A 9,827-nucleotide genomic window follows, 5' to 3' on the forward strand; every position below is an offset into this window, starting at 1 on the left:
GAACTAGACCGACCCATAGAAAAAGGAGAGAGCTAGCCTTGCTTTCTTCCACCTCTAGCAAACAGCTCGAGGAGCACCATTGTACTCACTAGTGATTTAGTGATCATGCGGAGACCCCGCAGAGCAGGACTAGGGGTGTTATCTCCTAGGAGGAGGCAGAAGGCCGTCACCCTTGTAGATCTTGGTGAGCCAATGGCACTTTCGAGTGGTGTGGTTGGACGGCTTCGCACCACTGTGGAACTTGCAGGGCGCGTCAAGGGTCTGCTGGTAGCCGGCTTCATCATGGAAGTGTTCTTTCCAGAGTGGCTGGCCAACCCAGTCCTTGTGCTAAAGAAAAACAAGCAGTGGCGCATGTGTATTGATTACACCAGCCTCAACAAAGCCTGCCCCAAAGACCCATTTGCTTTGCCGAGAATTGACCAAGTGATAGACTCCACAGCCGGATGCGAGCTGTTGAGTTTTTTGGATGCATACTCAGGGTATCACCAGATCAAGCTGAACCCGGCCGACAGGCTGAAGACCGCCTTCATCACACCATTTGGAGCCTTCTGCTACTTGATCGTGACGTTCGGCTTGAGGAATGCTGGTGCCACGTTTCAACGTTGCATGTAGAAGTGCCTCCTCAAGCAACTCGGCAGGAACGCCCATGTTTATGTGGACGATGTTGTCGTGAAGACGGAGAAGCATGGAACGCTGCTAGAAGACCTCAAGGAGACGTTTGAGAACTTGCGCCGATTTCAAATCAAGCTCAACCCGGAGAAATGTGTCTTCGGAGTACCAGCCGGCCAGCTTCTTGGCAACCTGGTCTCAGAGCGCGGCATAGAGTGCAACCCTGTGAAGATCAAGGCCATCGAGAGGATGGAAGTGCCCACCCGACTGCTCGACGTACAAAAGTTCACCGGCTGCTTGGCGTCCATCAGCCATTTCATCAGTCGGCTGGGAGAGAAGGCTCTTCCCTTGTACCAGCTCATGAAGAAGACCACCTTTTTCGAGTGGAACGACAAGGCAGATGAAGCTTTTCTCCAGCTCAAGAAGATGTTGACTACTCCACCTGTCCTGGCGGCTCCGACTCCTAAGGAGCCCATGCTCCTCTACATCGCCGCCACCAGCCGGGTGGTCAGCACAGTCATAGTGGTAGAGCGCAAGGAGGAAGGCAAGGCACTACCAGTCCAGAGACCGGTGTATTACCTGAGTGAAGTGCTGTTAGCCTCCAAGCAAAACTACCCCCACTATCAGAAGATGTGCTACGGCGTGCACCTCGCCGCCAAGAAATTGAAGCCGTATTTTCAAGAGTACCCAATCACTGTTGTCTGCACTGCCCCGCTTGCCGAGATCATTGGAAGCCGGGATGCCTCAGGCCGAGTGGCTAAATGGGCCATAGAGTTGGCCCCCTACACCATCTACTACCAGCCTCGCACCGCCATCAAGTCACAAGCACTGGCCGACTTCCTCGTCGACTGGTCCGAGACCTAGTACCTGGCACCAGCGCCGGACTCCATTCATTGGCGGATACATTTTGATGGTTCCAAGATGCGCACCGGTTTGGGAGCCGTCATCGTCCTCACCTCTCCCAAAGGCGACAAGCTCAGATATGTGCTGCAAATCCATTTTGCTGCCTCCAACAATGTCGCTGAATACGAAGCACTTATTCACTGGATCCGTCTTGTCAAAGAGCTCAGCATTCGCCGGATCCTGTGCTATGGTGACTCTGACTTGGTGGTCCAGCAATCGTTGGGCGACTGGGACGCCAAAGATGCAAACATGGCGAGCTACCGCTTCCTCGTACAGCAACTCAGTGGGTACTTTGAAGGGTGCGAGCTTCTCTATGTGCCAAGAAATGACAATGAGCAAGCAGATGCCTTGGCACGAATCGGCTCCACCCGTCAAGAAATACCAACCGGCGTCGCCCTACAACGCCTCCTCAAGCCGTCTGTCAAGCCATCGCCAGAGTCGGATTCCATCTTTGTGCTGGCTCCTCCTGAAGCAGCCGGATCCGACTTGAGGACCCCAGCAGCCGCCACGAGGAACCCGACAGGCGACTCGGGGACTGCAACAGCCGCACCCGGCCCGGGGACTTCAGCACCCGGCTCGGGAACTGCAGCAGTCGGCCCGGGGACTCCATCGACTCAGCGAGCGGCAGCTAACTCCAACCCGCCGCCTCCCAGCCCAACCGCCCTCGTGCAAGTAGCGGTCTTAGCGATCGAAGAAATCGCAGCGCCTTCATGGGCCAAGCCCATCCTCAACTTCCTGGTAAACAAAGAGCTGTCGACTGATGAGATCTCGGCCCGGCAAGTGCAACACCGGGGAGCAGCATACACCATAGTCAATAGGGAGCTTGTGAGGCGCAGTGTCACTGGTGTCTACCAGCGCTGCGTAGAGCCGGAGCAAGGCCAAGCAATCCTCAAAGATATTCATCAGGGCGAGTGTGGTCATCACGCGGCTTCAAGAGCACTTGTGGCCAAAGCTTTTCTCCATGGTTTTTTCTGGCCGACTGCTTTAGAAGACGCCAAAGACTTGGTCCAGAAATGCAAAGGGTGCCAGAAGTTCCGCTCCAAGCCACATCAGCCGGCTTCTGCACTCAAGACTATCCCCATTGCCTGGCCCTTTGCTGTCTGGTGCCTGGACATGATGGGACCATTCAAAACAACACGAGGTGGCATGACTCATCTGCTTGTCGCAGTGGCCAAGTTCACCAAGTGGATAGAAGCAAAACCAATCAAGAAATTGAATGGTCTGACTGCCGTGACTTTCATCTCTGACATCACCATCCGGTATGGCATACCACACAGCATCATCACTGACAATGGAACGAACTTTGCCAAAGGCGCCTTGGCCCGTTTCTGCACGACGCAGGGCATCCGACTGGACTTAGCGTCTGTTGCCCATCTGCAGTCAAACGGCCAGGTGGAGCGAGCAAACGGCCTCATTTTGTCCGGCATCAAGCCACGACTGGTCGAGCCTCTGGAGCGTTCGGCCGGCTGCTGGCTCGACGAGCTGCCAGCCATCCTCTGGAGCCTGCGCACAACTCCGAACATGTCAACCGGCTTCACGCCTTTCTTCCTCGTCTACGGTGCCGAAGCCGTCATCCCGACGGACATAGAATTCGACTCTCCTCGAATCACCATGTACACCAAAGAGGAGGCAGAAGAAGCGGGACAAGACGTCGTCGATCTGCTGGAAGAGGGCCGGCTGTTGGCACTCAGCCGGTCCAGCATCTACTAGCAGAGCCTGCGCCGATACTACAACCGGAAGGTCAAGCCGAGATCTTTCCAAAAGGGAGACCTCGTGCTTCGGCTGATCCAGCGAACAGCCGGCCAGCACAAGCTCTCAGCGCCTTGGGAAGGCCCCTTCATCATCAGCAAGGTGTTGGGCAACGACTCTTACTACCTGATCGACGCTCAGAAGCCTCGAGCGTGCAAGAGGGACGACTCCGGCAAGGAGACGGAGCAGCCATGGAATGCAAATCTCCTCCGAAGATTTTACAGTTAATGCACTGGACAAGTAATGTGTTGGCACTTAAGCCGTCTCCTGCCAAAGCCGCAGCTCGCAGAGCGACTGTCTGGTGGGCAGGAGTAAGGCAAAATGGGTGCCCACATGAAAAATGGCTAAGGACCCAAAGCATATGCATAGTTTAAGCCGGCTTCCTGCCTTCTACGACCGGCTGTTGAGTAGCCGGCCGGCCGGCTTCTACTGAACTTGCTAAAACGTTCTAAATCGGCTAAGTTCTTGCCTTCCCGAAAGTAGCTAAGTACTTGACCCAGCCACAGTCTGCAGAGGGGATGCTCGACTGGCAAGACGGCAACTAAGGGAGGGTGGCAACGGAAAAAGCCAAAAGAGCAGAAAGCAAGGAAAGATAGAACATGGAAAAATATTTCACATAGCAAGAGGCCCTTGGCCGAAATTCAACGAAAGTTTGAGATACACCCCGCGGGTGGAATTGTGCAAAATTGACAAGTTCATCGAGACTGACAGGCAGGTAAAGCAAAAGATAAACTGGCGGCCTAGGGAGCGGAAGACGGGTTCGGTTGATCGGCGGAGTCGGTGGTGCCGGTTGGTGGAGCGGCTGGCTGGTCAGTCTCAGCTTGGTCGCCTCCAGTGGTAGCCGGCTCGCTTGGGCGTGGCTCCTTGCTGGAGGCGCGGTCGAGCTGAGGCTGGCCGTCCGCTCCGACCTCTGGCGCCTCCTCTTCACCTTCCTCCTCCTCCTCCTCCTCACCTTCTTCCTCGCCGCTAGAGTCGATCACCTCGGCCGAGTCCTCGCCGTCCTCCGGGTTCAGCCCGAACCATTCTGGTGGCGCCTCGGCACCGTTTTTGGCTCGCTCCGGGATGAAGACGCTGGTGTCGGTGTACTCGGCGATTGCTGCCGCTCGCTTGACAAGGTCATCTTCCACGACCGCCAACTCCTCCTGAGCCTCCAGACAAAACGTGGCTAGCTGGGCTAGACTTAGCCCAGGGTACCACGCCTTGACGAGTTCTAAGGCCCGGCGCACCCCAGCCCGGGCCGAGGAGCCCTTCCAGGCCTCAAGGCGGCCGGCCGCCACCTCCAGCCAGTCGGCAGTCCGACTGGGAGTGCGCGGTGCCGGCATGTCTGGCCACAAGGCGGCGATCGCCTGGGCGCCGACATGCTGAAGACGGCGCAGCATCCGGTGAGCCGGCTGAAGACGGGCCTCGATGCTCAGGAGCTGCTCGCTAAGGGTTCGGGGGGCGTCGGCAGTGATCTGTGCGCCTTCCGCCCTCCGTCCTTCGCGATCAGCTTCAATGGCCTGATTGGCGGCGTCCGAGTGACCAGGGAAGAAGTCTGCCAAGACAGAAAGCAAAGGGCCAAAGTTAGAGACAAGAGGCCGGCTCGACCAGCAGCCGGCAGCTCAAAGAAGGAAAAAAGGGAAGCTCACCATCGACTATGTCTTCAATCTCGTGAAAGCCAGAAGTCAACATCGCCTCCTTGTCGGTCCAGGCAGAGCGTTCGGTCGCGAACTCAGCAAGGAGGCTGGTCTCCTTGTCCTCCACCTCCTTCCGGGCCTTCTTGAGAAGCTCCGCCTGCTCCGCCAGTTGCGCGACTAGCCGGTCACGCTCTTCAGCCAGCTTGCCGCACTCCTCCTCCTTAGCGCGCAGCACGGTGTTGGCTTTGCCCAGCTGCTGCTGCAAGACGGCGTTGGCCTCTGCAGAAGAAAAGATGAAGGGAAAGGCGTTAGTAACCAGCAGAAAGAAGAACAGTTGCCGAGGAGATCCGACCCGACTGCTCAGCAGTCGGCCCGAATCTCGGGGACTACAGCCCGCGGGTGCGCCAGCGCGCCCCCGCAGAGAAAGAAGAGGACTTACTTCGGCTCTCCGACAAGTCGGCAGCACGTTGATCCAACTCCTGGACTTTGGAATTGAATGCGGCCGCACAGAGGTTATGATAATCCTGCAGCAAGGACATCAGTGCTCAGAGCCTGCTAATTAAAGTTCCGAGCCTCCTGCTCAGCAGCCGACCCGGAAGTCGGGGACTACACCCAGTGGGTGCGCTGACGCGCCCCCACGAAGCAATACAAGAGTTAAAAACGACGAAGCAAGACGCGTACCCCAGATGGCCTCTCGCGATTCCAGGAACGTCTTGTTGCAGTGCTTGATAGCATTGGCCTCAGCGCGGAGTTTGGCTTGAACATCCAGGATCACCTTGTTCAGAGGGCCCATCCCGCCTCCCCTCACCCATCCAGTGGGCGCTGCGCAGGTCGCCTCGGTGTCCGGGATCGAGGAGCTTGCGGTGCCGGTCTCTAGCGGGCGTGGCGCCGAAGCCGCCTTTGCGAGTCGGCGGTGCGTCGGTGTGCAGACCTCAGGAGTCAGGCCCGTCACCACCTCGTGTCCGGTTGGCGGCACCGGTGGGTCCGCCGCCTGCTCACCTTGCACGCTCCCGGACGGCGGCGGTGGAGGCACAATCACGTCCGGCATGGCGACGTCGCTGCCGTCCCTCTCCATGATTGGGTGCTTGTCGTCGGCTTCCCCAGTCTGCGCCATGAACTCCGGCGGTGGCGGCGCAGAGTTCAGGGGAATGACGAACACCGCCGACCGGCGGCGGGCGGCCTCCTCGGCCTGCTTCTTCGCCGCGTCGGCTGCCTCGGCCTCCGCTAGTTTCTTCAGGGCGGCGGCCTCCGCCTTCTCCGCTTCCACCTTCTCCAGGCGGGCGGCTTCCTGCTCCTCGTGCGCTTCCCGTGCGTTCCGCTCTGTCGCCCCCCGGAGTTTGGCTGCCGGATCGATCCGCCGAGTGGTGGTGGAAGTCTCCGCCGACCCCACGATGGTGGTGGCGGCCGACTTCTCAAGGGAAAGCGCAGCCCTAGATCAAGAAACAAAGCAAAGAAACTCAGACAAGATCGGCAAGGAAGGAGAAAGTACGAGATGAAGGCAGTACTTACGCGGAAACCAGCTGCGGCTCCTTCACTACCTTGCCCAAGTGGATGGGCTTCGTGGCCGCTTCATCCCGCTTAGTCGCCGCGGCCGAGCCCTTGGGCTTCTTCGGCCGACTGCCGAACAAGCTCGGCGCGGCCCTGCGCTTTTTCGCCCCACCTTGGGCATCCGGCGCAGCAGACGAGCTCGCGCTTGGCTGGCCGGACCCTGGCTGCTGGCGCGGGGCGACTTCCCCCGCATCATCGTCGGGCCAGTCCTCGAGGCCGGCTCCGAGCCTCGAGCCGCCTGCTTCGCCGCCTCCTCCCTCGGCGTCGTCCTCCAAGGCCGCCGCCCCCAAGTCGCGGTCATCGACGTCGCTCTCCGCTCGGTCGGGGAGGAATTGGCGCTCCGGCCCCGCGGCGCCGGCTGCCGGCCGGAGGAGGGGGCTCTGTTCAAAGGCCGACTGGTCAGGTTGGATAGGCCAAATTCGGCAACAAAAAGGATAGAGAAAAAGAAAGATAACTTACCATAGGCGGGGGGTCCGCGCGTGAATACGGCTCCTTGCCAAACCGCCACTCCTCCGTGAGCTCGCAGTTCGCAAGATAGTTCACCATGTGAGCTACCTCTGCGTGAGGCATCTCCTTGGTGCACAGCCGGCTTGGGTCCCGATGCCTGCTCATCTGACAGACCATATGAGGGCGGCCCTGGAGCGGGAGCACTCGGCGCGCCAGGAAGGCGGATAGCAAGTCGGGCCCGGTCAGGCCCTCCGACTGTGTCAACACTCGGAGCCGCGCGATGGCGGCGGCTCCAGAAGGTGACAGTGTCTTGGCCCGGTACGACCAGTTGGGCTGCCTCCCAGCTGGCAGGCCGGCTGCGTAAGCCGGCAAGTTGACCCAGTCGCCCTTCGGGAAGACTCTCTTCACGTAGAAGTACGACTGCTGCCACATCTTCACCGACTTGATCAGCGTGATGGGAGGAAACGGGTTTTCGGCCGCCGGCCTCTGCACCGCAATAAAAGCGCCGCATTGAGCCGTCACGCCCGCGACGAGGGTGCCGAGCTTGGTGTAGAAGAACTCCCCCCAAAGCTCGATGGTGGGGAGGACGCCGAGGAAGCCTTCGCACAAAGTGACGAAGGCGGACAGCAGCACCACCGTGTTCGGGGTGAGGTGGTGCAGCTGAAGACCATAGAACTTGAGGAAGGCCCAGAAGAAGCCGCTCGCCGGCAGGCCGAGGCCGCGCAGGAAGTGCGAGCGGAAGACTACCCGCTGGCCCTCCTTCGGTGCCGGCGAGATCTCCCTCTCCGGCACGAGGCGGACCTTCACATAGTCCGTGCCGGGCAGCCGCCGCGTCTGGCGGAGAAAGTGGATGTGGTTGTCATGAACCTCGGAGCCGTCCCATGCTCCGAAGCGCGCCATGGGGGGCGTGGGGTTGGAAGACGATCTCATCGGAGCCGAACCGCTGCAGCTCTCAGCGTGGTTTGGGGGCGCTACGGCGAGAGAAAGAAGAAGGAGGAAAGAATGGGGCGGAGGGGCGCACGTGCTCCGCCGCTCCCCCTCCTCCCCCTACTTATAGGCCTACGGGCTGCGAAGCCGAGGGGGCAATCGTGGGATTTACTGCACCCACGACCCAACGCCCCCACGTTTATCGCGCGAGTTACTGCGCGCAGTAACTCCGTGGAAAAACTCAACCGCCCGCCTCGGCCGCAGCGGATCCGCTCGCGTGCCAAGGCCTGGTAGTGGTGGGCCCCGCCAGCAGGCGCGTCCCATCGCGAGCGTGGGCTGGCAGACTGGCCCGGCCACCCGACGCCACGTGACATGCCCACAACGAGTGGCAGCGTGGAGGCTTAGCAAGCACGCCACTTGGTTCCCGCCGTCGCATTCGAAGTTTGGATAAGTCAGGCTAGACGAGGCCGACTCCCGCCAGTCGGCTCGACAGAAGTCGGACGAATCTCCACCCCAAGCCCTCAGAGAAAGAAACTACTAAGGCTCCTTGGCTGCTCAGCGGCGGCACCTCACCAGCTTCGGGGACTACTGTCGGAGTAATGGGCCACAGGTAGGCTAACCCGAGTCCCTGAGCCCTTCAAGACAACGGGGCTGACTGCGCCCCACAAGGCATCAAGATGAGGTGCCGCCTTTTGGGGGACGGCTGGAGGAATAGCCGGCTGCCCGTAAACGACTGAGTTCCAGACAAGCCGACTCCTAGTGGGCGGCTTCCAGAGAAGCCGGCCCCTAGCAGTCAGCCCGTGGCGCCCATGAAGCCCGCGCCCTCATCAAGAAAGACAAGATAGGGAGTGGCTACAGTATAGCCCATCCCTCCCAAATCTAGGGATGGGCATGGCCAGAGTGCACCGTACCGGCGGAGATCTCTGCCCGGCGCGACACTATAGCCACTCCACCCCTGACGTCACCACAGGCAGGTGGAGCCCTGCTCCCACGACGGCCTGTCGGTACGGCCCAAGGACGACGGGCCCCACCGATCAGCGAGAGCTCGGAAGACGGCTAGAGCCCCACCAGTCGGATCCGAGGGAGGTTGGTCCCCAGCAGTCAGCCCGCCCCTTCCTCGGGGCCCACTCGCCATTAACCAGACGAGACATGGAGTGGCTATAGTAATCGCCCGCCGGGCGGCGGGGCTGTAGCCACGCTCCCTTGACCGAGCCGACGTCCTTAGCATCACGGCTACAGTGATCAACGGCCGACAAGACCCGCGAGCGGCGGAGGCGGCCTGTCGGCTCCGTACCAGACCAGTCGGCGGGGCCCACCAGACGTCGGGCTCCAGCAGCTGGCGGAGAAGCCGGCCACCAGAGAGACTGACAGCCGGGTCCTACACCCAGCCGGATTACTATTGTACCCCTGGGGGGTAGGCCTATATAAACCCCCCAGGGCACCCATGCAAAGGGTTCCCAACTTGTTAGAACTAGACCGACCCATAGAGAAAGGAGAGAGCTAGCCTTGCTTTCTTCCACCCCTAGCAAACAGCTCGAGGAGCACCATTGTACTCACTAGTGCTTTAGTGATCATGCGGAGACCCCGCAGAGCAGGACTAGGGGTGTTATCTCCTAGGAGAGCCCCGAACCTGGGTAAAGTGCGCCGGCGTTCGTGTCTACGCCTTATCCCGCTTCCAGGCACCGGCGACGTTCTACTCGCTCCCACCATGATAAGCCATCCATTGGTATATGTCACACCCAACCCCCGACACCAATCTTCGCTTAATCCATAGCCCCTATTTCGAGTTGCAAATGTGAGCAACAGAACCAATATCAAATACCCAGGCGCTACTACGAGCATTAGTAAGGTACACATCAATAACATTTATATCAAATATACCTTTCACTTTGCCATCCTTCTCATCCGTGAAATACTTGGGGCAGTTCCGCTTCCAGTGACCAGTCCGTTTGCAATAGAAGCACTCAGTCTCAGGTTAGGTCCAGACTTGGGCTTCTTCACTTGAGCAACAACTTGCTTGCCGTTCTT

This window comes from Triticum aestivum, chromosome 6D, assembly GCF_018294505.1.
Source record: "Triticum aestivum cultivar Chinese Spring chromosome 6D, IWGSC CS RefSeq v2.1, whole genome shotgun sequence".
Classification (NCBI taxonomy): domain Eukaryota; kingdom Viridiplantae; phylum Streptophyta; class Magnoliopsida; order Poales; family Poaceae; genus Triticum; species Triticum aestivum.